Below are 14,308 nucleotides of genomic sequence, written 5' to 3'. Positions count from 1 at the left end.
ATATTATTCTTAGCTTTGATATAGATTAAATCCTAGTCTTAGTTTGTTGCTGACTGTTATCCATGGAACATTGTATATTGCACTGCAGAACAGTAGTTACCGTTTAGTTTGACCAAGTAAATCAAATGCACATATTATTGCTATCCTCATAGTTAAATATTTGCGAGAGAAATAACATTTTGCGTCACTGCATCGCGCAATCGGTCATCGTAACTTAGCTGTCGTGCATTAGGTCATTGTATATCCGGGATGTCATGTCATTGCTGAAATCTCCCTCCTTTAATGGTGATCCAGCTGGTTACGCTCATTAGTGTTACAAAGTAATTACAGGCTCAATGTAAACTGTATACGGAGTGAAATCTTACTGTTGATTTTGCTTATAATCAAATGCTTTTTAACATCATATATTTCCTATCCGCAAGTTCACTATGTGATTGTTACTAGACAGTTTTACATACGTACACATAGCCTTAGGGCACGTCTACATGTTACTACGTTTGATATTGTCAAACCAATATCGGTGTCTCATCTCATTAACAAACCTAGTTCAAGCTACCAAATTCTACATTCCACACTGTTACCATTGCCAATTCACCGGCAAGATGTGTGCCGGTAAAGGTTAACGCGCGCTGCTTACATCGAATGCCAAACCGCATCGATCCACAGTTATCTATATGGGCTGCGAGTCTGCGATTTTTTTGGACCTAAAAAACGGAAGAGTTTAACCTATAAAATCAAAATTATGACATTTCTTTACCTAAAGCAACTTAATTTTGACCAAATTCTGACCTCACGTATGTGTTTTCGCACATAATGTTAAAATTGTACTATTTATCTTCATTTCTGGTTGGAAATGTCTGTCCTTACGAATAGTTTGGCCTGCAAAAACGTTTTGACTTGAAATCTGACAAATTTTAACATGAAAAAAAAGTTTTGTTTTAACGAAATCTGGCCCTATGAAAAATTTCAGTAGTTACATTACGTATTATAGTAGAAATAATTTAAAAAAATTTGTAGTCCAACGAAAGATACTTTCCTGCATTCTCGGGTAGAAAGTGTCTGTCCCTGTTAAGCTTACCAAGAATGGAGAAAGAACGTGCAACAGCATCAGTTGTTGGCTGACAACACTGAAGTTGTGCGTACACTTCTGGTGACACACGGTGTTGCTTCATACTGACGATGCTGTTTGCATCACAAGTTTTCATGTTGCGCTTCTTGATACAAGAACCGTGCAATGTCCAAGCAGTCTTGCTTTAGTTAGGATATTGCGGAGCGTTGTCCATAACACCATGTCAACGTATTTGTTTCATTTGACCGTTTATGATTCACAATGACCAGACAATTGGCCATCTACAACGATCGTCCTTTAAAGTAGGCTACAAGCTGTAAAATATCAAATGATAAGTTCACCGAGAGTGCAAAATCAACGATACAAACGAAATGCACGGGTGAAAAATTTTTTTGGCTTTGTAAATAATTTTGACAATATTTTCACCTAACGTTACAATTTTGACAATATGTTGACTAATTTTGACATGTCAAAAAATCGCCCTACTCATAACTTATAAAGCAGGGGCGGGTAACAGACGGCCCGCAAAGGGAGTTTGAGCGGCCCGCAGAGAGTTTGTATCGTGGAAGTGATATTCTAATCTGAAATTATTGACAAATTTTATGCGTCACAGAATGAATCCAAGTTTGCCAAACTGAGAAAGATGGTCTACATACATTTGCGATCAAACCAAGACAAGCTGCGTTCCAATCTAACTGATGTTCACGCGCAGTCTTAACTACGGGTTTCTACATCCGGCATGCAACCAGATTTCAAAGAACTTGTTGACAACTTTGATCGCCCACAGATGTTTGATGGACTTCGACAGCTATTAAAGTACATTAGGTTAATAAATTCGTTAAATACTTTTTTTGGCAGGGCATGGTATGGTATGGTATGGAATGGGAATTTTCCATACTCCGTAGTCCATACCCGCCAAATCGTTCCATACCATACTTGACAATTTACCATGCCATAGCAACATTCCTCCATACTATATTTGATAATTTTTCCATACTTTCGCGACTTGCCCAACCTCTCAAGTGATATTCTATTTTTTGGTATGTGGAAATGTTGCGGCGTTTTTACTCTAATTATTTTGGATGAAGTCATTCATTTAAACAGCCCTGATGCACCAATGATATCCCCAGTGTCTTTATATCACATGTCGTCAGCGATGTATGTTGCATAATCCTCGAAGACGGAACGTATAATATATAGGTATACAAACGGGATTATTTGGAAATCACAACAGAATCGCATGACATGTAAATCTAGTGTGGTAACGGACTGCTAGAAGCAGCATCATCTACAAAATTACATAAACCAAAGGTATTGTGAAATTATAAGATTGGTTCCCAACCATTTTTTCTTTATTCCCCACAACCTGAAATCTATAATTCCACCCTTTAAAATTGCTCCCGCCAATAAAATTTTGTAACACTTTGTTTTGTAAAGACTTGCTATTTGTGGAAGTTAAGACCCCAGAATTGAACAGCACGCAATGAAATGAATGAGCAGTGAACTGGTAACCGTAAACGCAATGTTGCGCCTCCTTCAAATGCATGTGTAAGCTGGCAGAAAAATAGGAAGGGCTTGAAATATTTCCAAATGTAGCGACATAGCATCAATTTGCATGTTTAAATGCCAAACAATACATGGGCCGGATAAACTTCCTGCTGTTAGATCATCTATAACCCGCCATAAGCTACACTTTCGCACGCTACATAACTCAAAAGAAATATGTCATTTCATCTGTAACGAGTACGGCTATGCTATCAATTAGGGAACCGCGATCACCTGATTACATATTTATATACATATGGACTTTTATTATAACGAATCAGGTGATTTCAATCACACCATTTGGCATGCGACCAAATAACAACGTATATGCGGAAGATGGGGTGCCGCTGTCCAGTAGATTCAGTCCAGATCCAGTAGATAATTGGAGGCACTGATAATACGAATCGCTGAATTGCAAATGAGCTAATAGGCCTTACTGTTAGAGATAAGATTGGCCTTTCATATAGACGTTTAATAAACGAGGTTTAATGCGTGTTGGAAGGCGGCATATCGTAACATCGCTCAAGACAAGCTACATATTTTTGAATTACAATGATGGTTATGTCAAATAGATATTGCGCGATGATCATCCTACCAAAGCGCAGAAAATTATTTCCAAGTTCAACAAACTGATAACAATATTCACGTAACTTAAACATTCTCAGAATCTACGATTTTAAAACTTCCTTGGTAATTTACGGAGTGGAAGTGCAAGTTGAAATGCAAGTTGTAACGCGACAGCGGTCGAACATGATTCGTTTTTATGATTTCAGATCTGATTTGATTTGAATATTCATTATTAATATTAATTTCCGTCATATGGGCGTAGCGCTACTTTGTTGTCTTCAAATAGATGTCAACCGGGGTGTGCGAGTGATAAATCGCAATTTGAGATATATGAACATAGACAGTGAGCGATTTTCTGAGGTATGCAATCAATTTGACAAATCGAAAGTAGGATCATTACCATGATTCTGGCAAAACTGCCAAAGTATGGAAAAAGTATGGAAGTATGGAAAGAACATTCCATACCATACTTGGGAAATTTCCATACCATGCCATACTTGCACTCTTCCATATTCCATACAGAAATTTCGTTCCATACCATACCATATCACACCATGCCCTGGTTTTTGATCTCAAACAAAAAGTTTACATTAAATACGATTTATTCCTTGTGTAGGTGGATAAATACGCGATTAATGTATCGATTCTGTAACCCGACCCGCCAAAAACTTCATTCCCCCACATCAGGCTCGCAGGCCGGCGAAGTTGCCCGCCCCTGCTATAAAGAAACCATTCACCGTGTCCTCGTCCGGTGATGGCTAGTATATTGTATATTTGAAGAGTTTCTTGGAGTTACAAAACTTCAATATACAATATGATTATACTATTCAATAGTATTGTATATGTTAAGTTTCTAGTTTGCTAGCACTTTACAGCAAATGAATAATCTTATTCACTATACAGTGTTGGTCACACATGTCACACACAATGCTATGCAGCATATATAAACGAGAAATGCACAATGCACATTAGATCCACATATAAGCAGTGGTAGGATTCATTTGTTTCTCAGTCGGTTCTGTTACAAAAATTCATAGACTGTAGACCGTAATGCTATCCGGAGCGTGGATCTCATCCAATTTCTATGGAGCCGGTTGCATCCGACAACTGCATGTAAGTAATTTCTAAACTCGATGATTACTTGCTACTCATTGCATTACTATGTTTCGTTGAGAAAACTACAGTACATCCAGAGGTGATAAAATTCGTGATTCATGCCTTTTAGGTTCTACTCAAGTAGAAGTAGACGTGATATTGCATACATACAATTCTAATTAGGTAGCGATATCCGAAAGCTGCCGAAACAGCTGCGAGTAGAAGTTGAAATGACATGCTTTGAAAAGTAATCTAGGTAGTTTTAGAAGCACGCCCCGATGCACAATTTTAATGGTAGGTGATCATTTGAAAATTTGTAAGGTGCACTCTTAGCGAAAATACTGTGTATTCAAACACCCAAATGGTCGTACAGAATTCCATCGCGTTAATAAATCCAACGTGCCTACGTGCACGCCTTCCTATACGTTCATACGTGCTAGCAGAATTTGGATTAAATGTTGTATTTGATTTATTCCGTGGCGTAAGTCTGAGGTATGTTTTGATTTCGTGTACCACGCGTGTATATTCACACCCATATATCACGGGTGGTAAAATGTGTGAATACACGGTTTTTTCGCTAACAGTCTAGATCTGTGCAACTAGAAATATAGAATACCTCAGATCAGCTGGCACCGAGACTGTGGGGGAGATGTGGTACCGATGGATCACTGGGACCGAAAATACTTGAAAATTATCCATGATAACTCCATGATTACACTCAGTGAATTTGTCTACAATTGCATGCTGCCAGAATCTTTCCTCACATAAAAAAAACTTCGACGTGCGCGAGGGGGTTTCTGGCAGATGTTTTCTGTTGTGGGGGGTGTAAAATAAATTTCGATCGACGTATACATTTTTCGCTGTAATCTTCAACACGAACAAACCTGGAATCATTTTTTATGTTAAGTACAGAGCCTGTATCAGGCTACATAATGGCACATATCCTTTTATTCAATACCTTCCTTGAGTGGAATTTCTTTCGATTCATTTATAAAATTCATAGGGTTAGGACAATGATACAACAGCCAAATCAAGCAAAATAGTTGCACTAACTAATCATGCAACAACTGAAACATGACTACTTACAGAAACTCTTTATGTAAGAATTACCTGTGATGTTTTATCGCTATAACGAGGTATTTGGTAGTCACAATGTTGATCTACGGGCAATATGTATGTAGCCTCAAATTTATAAGTTCGAGCCTAAATCAAAACGTGATTTTATGGCAACATTTGAGTTAATATTAATTCTATTTTTGACGGTTGCGACCAAACATTTTTATTTGGCTTGCTCTAGCTTAGATAATATTACACATCAAGAAAATTTGTGATATTTGAGTTTATGAGAGTATGTCTCATAGGTCCCCGGGTCGTGTGCCTTTAAACCCACCGGGTGGGGACCGATGATACGTTCGAGCAACAAATTCTAATTCATAAATATTTTTTGAAAAGACGTATTTTCATGTATACATGCGCGATAGGTAGAGCTTGTACCAAAGTGTTGACCCAGCAAAAGATCTGCTGTTATCAGCTGAACATTTTGGGGCCAGAGATCATTTTCAAATTTTTGATCCAACGATACCACATCTCCCCTACTCATCTATAGCGTAATACTAGGCCACTAGGGTGTATCCTCCGCATGAAACAAATCCATTCTACTACTGTATATTATAATAGTAAATAAAAATATTATATTCATTCTACCAGACAATATTTCAACGCAAAAGGAAAGTATAGTTAGTTAGGGGTCTGTTAATACTCTTCAACACTCTATCCACATCAAAGTTGCAATGCGGAATTCTTTGTTGCGGTATGCCTGCGTGAATACGATTGACCCACTGCAAAAACTACAACATCTGATAATCCGTATCATTGCCAAAGCCCCAAGGGGGGCCTGGATGTGCAACTGATAAATCGCTACTCAAAAGATTTGGTGTTCTAAACATAGAAGATATGAGTAAGCTAGAAATTGCCAAGTTTATGTATCAGTTCCAGTGCATTCAATGTCCCTCAAATTTCAACGACTACTTCACCTCGGAGTCAAAAGCGCACAGGTACAGCACACGCGCGTCAATGAAGGACAACTACCATATGATCAGGACGGAATACAAAAAAACACATGCGGTAGAACAGGGGCGGGCAACATACTTTCCTATATCCGGCCCGCCGACTAGAGAAGTTGCCCGCCCCTGCGGTAGAAGATCAGCTATTACGTCACATTTCTATTTGATGATGATAAAACATGACCCGTTGATGATTCGTGACTGAAAATTTTGATTTGGTTTGGTGTGACCTTCTCGTAAAATTATTCGATTTTGGATTGACTGCGTGATTAAATAAAAATGACTCGAGTTGGAGTCGGGTCAAACATTAAAATCAGAGAAGGACTTGCGACTCGGAACGGTGACTGGGTAATCCTATGGACGCAACAATCTATGAAACTGTAATGGGGAATAGTAATATATCAAAAGGTCGTAGCTTGCGTTGCGTGTTATATAGCTATTTAATCAGGTCAGTATGGCAACCATTGGTATTCTCTGACCCCCGTGGCGTATAGTTGGCTACATGCTGGGTGTTGTTTGTTCTCTTTATCCATGTTATTATCGGTGGCGAGTAAGGTAGCTGTAACACCAATGAATTCTTCGCCGATTGGACATTTCTATTGCAGGGTTTCTTAACCAGGGTCGATAGAACCCATCGGGGTACGAAGCACCACATCAGGGTGTACGAGATGCATTGTGGAATTAGGCCTATATGCTGCGGGATATTTTCTTGGCCAATTTTTTCAACTAGAAAATAGTCTTCGCGCTACGCGCGAATTGATGTGAATGGGCTTTCTGATCTTAATATAGGTACCATCAGAAATTGCGTTGGAAATGGACTGGGGCTACGAGAAATCTTGTTAGAAGCACATAAGGGGTACGATCGCTAAAAAGGTCAAGGAACAATGCTATTACTATGGCCCAATAATGATTATATTTAAGTTTTCATTGATATGTCCCGATAATAATCGAAGGCAAAATCTAACGATGATTTAATTTGACTTTGGCAATGGCAGTAACAATAGCCTATACTTATTATCATGACGACAATATCAAAACCAGGACTACGCTACATCGCTCAAATGCTCTGATATCAGATCAATCTTCGGTAGATTTTAAAATATTCTACATAACATTGTGGCACGTCAAAGGTCCACTAGCTGCAATGCTATAATACGACAGTTTTACGATATCATGATGCCTCCTGTCGCATGATGTCTATATAACTCAATAAACAATTCAATAGTATATTCATATTGAAATGAACCCGAATATTTTCGGCTGACACTCGTCAGGGGTAATCGTCAGCAACTAGTAGAGAATTGGAAAGAACATTGTATATCAACAATCGTATCACAAAATATGACGTCACCAGCATGAAATTTCGTGAATGTGAGAGCGTTCAATGTACTATTTTTAGGTGGTACACGAACTCCTTTTGTTGACAGAGTTTTGGTTGGTGTATTTTGATAAAAGTCGACTCCAAGGCACACAAATGGAATTGTGAACGGCCTCGCCCAACGATTCGAAATCGGTCGTCTCGATAATTATTCGCAGAAATCGGATTATCTAACAGATGTTTGCCGATGGCAGAATTGCAACTCAATAAGTAAAATAAATTATGCCCTGCACAAAACAATTTTATTCAAATATTTGTAAATTTGATTTTTTCCGTGTCAAGCGTGAATAGTTCGATAGCAAATTAGATTTCCACGATGTTTGTGGAATGCCTGTCTGCAAGATCCCGTCAAATAAGGCCTCTACTTGGGAACTACACATTGAATATCTCTATCATTGATGCTGTGGCCCGCGGCGTCATCAAAAACTATGAAATGACCGCTATCAGGGTTGTTCAGAATTGACCTACTTTCAAAAGTAATGGTTTTCAGTCCGTTTCCCATGCCTTATACCTTAAAAACGTGTTCTAGCTACTTTTTTCAGTAACTCATTCTTTGTATCTGTGAGCATATTGAGCTGGAATAATATCGGCTGAAAATGGAGGATTACCCCCTAAAATTATCCCCTACTAAAATGCCATATATGTCAGGGTTTAAGTAGCTGTTGTGGATTGGGGTAATGCAAAACCTCACTTTAAATAATATGCCTTGGAAATCCTCAAACGTACCTAAAACTGAGCGTCATTTTGCACTGTGTAAAATTATATAACTGTAAATGCACCATCCAATCGCACAGCGATATTTTGAATACCTTATTATTCAATGAAACACGCAAGAGCATAACGGGGAAATGGATAACAAAACGAAACAGCATAACAAATAAATGGATATATTTGACAAAAATCCAATACCAATCAGCTTGATGGGTTGATTTTTCGAAATTTTGAAATCTTTGCCGGAGATCTTCCACTGCTTGTAAGAGACTGGCTGGCTGTTTTCTGCCGTCTGGTATGTAGACCTACATAGCGTGGTCGGTATTAATTTAATCATACGTTCTGCTGGATCTTTCAGTACTTGATCTTTATTCAGGAATTCCTAAGCATTCATGAAATCTGGATACATATGTTATTCTGAAACGGCAAGATTCGTCCAATCGTGTTATACCCCCATACCATCTATGTGACCCAAAATTCCGTCTCAAGCAAATCAATGATCATGAACCAGGCATACATATCTGTCGTTGATTTGGTTTACAGTGGCTTTCAGAGCAGTAAATTTAGATGGATGATCTGATAAATATTGCGCAACTTCAAAATCACTGCTGTGGGAAGAATCAGCTGCTTGTGCAGATATAGATGAGTTCTCTGTATGTTTACTGGGCCACTTGCTGCGGGGGTGCACGATTCTAGCAGTTCAGTCTTTTTCTTGTTGCCCTAGTTTAACTAACAAGTCACATACAATCACTCAAACCACGACTATCGAAGGTATGTGGTCTATTTCGCCGCCTTAGCTACATTCTGCCTGTCAGCGTGCAGTTGATACTCTTCAACTCTCTATTCCTATCAAAGTTACAATACGGAATTCTTTGTTGGGGTGCTGCCTGCAAGAATACAATTGACCCACTGCAAAAACTTCAACATCTGATCATCCGTATCATTGCCAAAGCCCCACGGGGGTCTGGATGTGCAACTGATAAATCGCTTCTCAAAAGATTTGGTGTTCTAAACATAGAAGATATGAGGAAGCTAGAAATTGCCAAGTTTATGTATCAGCTCCATTGCGGTCAATGTCCCTCAAATTTCAAGGACTACTTCACCTCGGAGACAAAAGCGCACAAGTACAGCACACGCGCGTCAACGAAGAACAACTACCATATGATCAGGACTGAATACAAGAAAACGCATTGCTCTATCAAGTATGCCGGACCCCAATTGTGGAACAGCATCTCGCCGGCTATCCGACAGTCGTCGAGCATGTCCGCATTCAAGTCGAAATACAAGCAATTTCTTCTAAATCAATACTAGCCAGTCTTCAGGATTACCGGACCAAGACCTAACATCGACCTCGCCCTCCGCCACATGCCACCCCATTTTGTGGCTTGCGTCTTTTATTCTCTGCATTACTTTTCATTCAGTGTGCATGCCTCTTATTTACTTCGCCTAGGCTAAGGTGGGTGTCTGATCTTAATGGCTACTCCAAGTTGTTTCGACACCTTCCTTTCTTCTCATTGTATCGCAGTCTTGTGATGTTTTGAAACGATGAAAATATTAATAAACCTGATTGATTGATTGATTGATTGATTGATAACAATTCTTCATCTTTTGCACCAATCGTTCCTAATATGGGACCCCCGATCATGGTGAAATGCTGTGCCTTCAAATTTATCTATCATCTGCAAAAAGTATATTTGCTTCAACTGTCAGAGACTAAGGTATGTGGGAACATCACGAAGTGACTTTGTAGCTGTACTGTTTAAGCTGTGGGATACAGGGAAGGAACCGCTGAACCTATTTCGAAAGTTGATGCAAAAATGCTCATTTGAGATCATGAAAGGACTGTAAGACCTAACCTTCTACCATGATTTGGGAGGTCCCAGATTAGGAACAATAAGGCGGTAATGAAGAAGTGTTGAAAGTTGAGATCAGACAACAAGAATAAGACTGGACATAACTAGAAGGTAGCCTGCACCAGCATGAAATGACGGAGGGGAGCTTACAGCTACAGCTCATCTAAATCTTAAACACAGGCAGATGACACTCCCCACAGCAGCGATTTTGAATTTTCTCGAAATGCACAATCTTCATCTGATCATTCATCAAAATTTGTGTCTCTGAAAGCTCCTTCCGTAAACCTATTCAACGACATCCACCTATGTCATGTTTTTGATCCTGTAGCCTATTTGATTGGGATAAAATCGTGGTTCATATCGATGCTGTAGCTGTGGAACACAATCAGTTTGAGTCTTCCAGTGTCAGAATAGGATGGTGATCCGCGTCTCATGAGTGCTCGGGAATTCGTGAATAGTGGTCAAGTACTTAACGATGCAGCAGCACGTATGATAAATTTAAATACCGACCCCACTATGTAGGCTATGCGTACTAGACGACAAAAAACACAAGCCGTGGAAGTTCTCCGGCAAAGATTTCAAAATTTCGAAAATCAATATATTCATCTACCTATCCGATGGGTGCTACATTTTTGTCAAATTAATCCATTTCTTTATTATGTTGTTTCGTTTCTCGATCCATTTCCCTGTTATGTTCTTGCGTTTCATAGAGTATAATCAGATATTTACAATGTCGCTGTGCAATTAGATGGTGCATTTACAGTTATATTCTTTTACATGGTAAATCGTGCAAAATGATGCTCAGTTTTTGGTAAGTTTAAGGATTTCCAAGGCAGTGTGCAATATGAAAATGGTGTCCTGAACTCAGAATAATATCTACAGTGAGGTTTTGCATCACCAAAACCACAACAGCTGCCTTAACCCTGACATATATGACATTTTAGTAAGCTAGGAAAAATTACATTGTTCCAGCTTAACATGCACACAGATGGAAGGAATGTGTTGCAGAAAAACTAGCTAGAATACGTTTTTAAGGTATAAGGCAAGGAAAACGGACGAGAACCATGAATTTTTGAAAGTCGGTCAATTCTGAACAATTCTACTGACCGCGCCATATCTAATACACTCCTGTCCATTCGACCGACAAGCTGCATATTTAATGAATATCTCACAGGATGCAATATTGTCTCCTTCCCTATTGTCATAGGTTATGTAAGATCGACTCAGAGAGTACTATAATCTTGCTGTTTGTGCCTATCCACTTAACCAGTGATATTGCATGCCAATGCTTTCTGCTGCTGGGTGCGTTAAATGTTAAACGCAATGATAATTAGCATTAGATGCAATAGTACTAATAAGTTGTCCTCGCCCTCTGATCCGCGCAAGCGGTGTCTCAGATGTCTGCAGATGTGGAATCATAATAAAGAATATAGGCCTGGTGTAAATGACCATGTAGTAAAAAAAAACATGAATAACATGAACAACAACAAGCAACAAGCAACAAGCAAATGTCTGTCTCTCAAAGGGGCATACAGTGCACTCTCTGGACCGGCTCTACTGTATCTTGCGCACAACGCGGACGCCGAGGTGTACACGATCTCCACGACTTTCACCGGCAGATCCGTCTGTATTCTGGCGGGATCAGTCGCGGGTGCTTTTATGAAGCGGAATACTGGACTGGATTTTCGTGAACTTTTTTCTCTCGGTTGGCGGAATTTTCAAGATATCTTACCGGTGTACTCAATGTTTACAGGGCGATACCTGATTTAACAGGACAGACTTGGAAAATTCTAGTTGTTTAGTTACTCTAATTTTTCATACTCGTGCTTATGAGACTGCACTCAGACTTCATAGGAACGGGACAAGAAGTTTTCAAGATATGTTTCCAACGCAACGTTTTCGTGATTACTCGTCTTCTCGCCGTTCTATGGTCGCTGGCAAGCCCTCTCTACAGCAGCTACTTTCAAACGCTTTTAGACAAATCTTAACGACTTTCCTGTGAGCTTATTGCAGGCTCATTGACGTTTTTTTTAATCAATAAACTATAGAATGAGACATGGATACGCATCATTCTTGAGATTTTCCAAATTATTGACAACCCTAGCAGACATACTTTATTTTACAGGCAGACTTGAACATTTAGATTATTCTAGTTGTATAATTAGATTAATTAAAGCGAAATGCCGGTAATCTAAAACTAAACTAATTTGCGGAGTTTGTCTATGCTCTAACTTTAATTCGAATCTAATTTCTTGTTTTCCAGAAAATACTACAAGACTAAGAAACGAGACAAGCAAGAATGAACTGATTTGATATGAACTGAACTCAGCTTTGTTGTATTTCTATCTAATTCGGAGTTGAACTCATTTTCCACGTTCCAATTCAATAATTATAATTCGTGGTCAAGATCCGTTGTGCGGCGATGCATGTCATTCGGCGTGCGGTGGCGAAAAAAGACTCTGTGACGTTTACATCCGGGTTCTTCGTGGCTGCTCGCTCATGCGTCTCCGCGACCGCTTGCCAGATATCACGAAGACTGTGTATTAGGGTTGTTCAGAATTGACCGACTTTCAAAAAGTCTAGGTTTTCAGTCCGTTTCCCATGCCTTATACCTTAAAAACAAATTCTGGCAACTTTTTTTTGTAATTCATCCCCTGCATCCGTGTGCAGTGTGTATAGATAACTAACCTACTGATAGATGCCCATAACGTGATTCACGGTCGAGTGATGCTACAGTCGCAGATTTGTTGTTGCTTCATAGCATGAAACGGCAACGTAATTGCTAATTCAATAGATGACGACCTGAGCGCTCAAATTTAATGTAGTTGATCTTATTTGAAAGCTACAGTCGCGTCGATTCTGATAATATACATCAAAATCTGATAAGTGCAATGGAGCCAACTCGAAATACCCCTTAAAGTCTGAAAATCGGCATTGTTCTGAACAATCGCAACCACGCAAGGACCATTGTTATGGCCATTGTGCTGCGTCGTTGCGATTGTTTAGAGCAGTGGTTCTTAACCTTGCTTCCAGCGCCCCCCAAGGGGCGCTGGCGATTTTGAAGGAGGCGAAAACGCTCAGGGGGCAATATGGGGGGCGCTGGGATCAGGGGGCGATATGAGGGGCGCTGAAGAAAATTGGCTTCGCATTAGATGATGTAGTAGTAGGACATATCCTTAATGAGTATTCAGAGCAAATTAACATTCCACAAAACATGTCAAATCCCGAAATTTTTGGTCGCGCTACGCGACGATGTTTGCTACATATATGTTTTCATAAATGTAGTGGGTTATTATAACTCATGTAAATGAATTGCGCGTACTTTCAGATCGCCAATTTCCCGCTTAAACACTGCCGTCACGCTTGCTAGGGTTATTTGCAACAAAATAATTATGGAAAATAGAAATAGGCATTTAGGGGTCTGCCATTACTACGCCACGACGTACAAAGACATCTGAAGTTCCGGCCAATACAGGACTCCGAGAAGTGTGTCAAAAGATCGTCAGCGAGAAAACCTTAGCCGAAGAGGATTGATTTTCCTTATGTTGACCGTAAACTTCGATGTATAGGCCTTTAAGTCTAATTTTCCACAGGTGCTTGCATCGCTCGTGCCGAATTATCATGTCGTCGCAATCCACACCCCACAGGACAAATAACATCCACCAGAGAAAAAAATATTTGCCAGTGAAGAAATACCAATTTTGAATCGCGTGCTTAGCCTACTTCAGTTTAATGCTACATAGCGGACAAGAGGTAACAAAATAACAACATGTAACGAAGTAATTGTACCAACTGGTATACTCCCGAATATGTTTCATTATTATTTAAGTGGCCTTCATTTTCCAAGATAACAGCTCACTAAGCGCTACCGGTAAATCTGATTACGTGAGCTGAGAGGATAAAAAGTTGATAGCGACATATATATGCAATTACCACCTATTCATTCATGCATTATAGAAAATTTTGACGCCTAGGGCGACCAGGCCACACAAACTGTGTGGACCATCGAAAAAACGCGACGGGGTTC

General features: G+C 39.5%; 1 protein-coding gene and 2 long non-coding RNA genes across 4 annotated transcripts in view; 1 reads left to right on the top strand and 2 right to left on the bottom strand.

Annotated features, from left to right (window-relative positions):
• Nucleotides 1-14,308, top strand: part of LOC145444182 (sodium-dependent glucose transporter 1A-like) — an 87,353-nt gene that overhangs the window by 137 nt on the left and 72,908 nt on the right. The gene's annotated exons all lie outside the window — the stretch shown is intronic.
• LOC145444194 (uncharacterized) overlaps nucleotides 1-14,308 on the bottom strand; it is a 79,411-nt gene that overhangs the window by 1,767 nt on the left and 63,336 nt on the right. The gene's annotated exons all lie outside the window — the stretch shown is intronic.
• LOC145444195 (uncharacterized) lies at nucleotides 4-12,632 on the bottom strand. Its single transcript, XR_013916635.1, has 2 exons — nucleotides 10,892-12,632; nucleotides 4-8,845 (listed from the first exon to the last, which is right to left on the bottom strand). It is a non-coding gene; the product is annotated as an uncharacterized LOC145444195 (long non-coding RNA).

This window comes from Botryllus schlosseri, chromosome 8 (genome assembly GCF_051294905.1).
Source record: "Botryllus schlosseri isolate E-star chromosome 8, Bs_hap1, whole genome shotgun sequence".
NCBI lineage: Eukaryota > Metazoa > Chordata > Ascidiacea > Stolidobranchia > Styelidae > Botryllus > Botryllus schlosseri.
The sequence above is the reverse complement of the archived record's forward strand: the minus strand, read 5'-3'. Positions and strand labels throughout refer to the sequence as shown.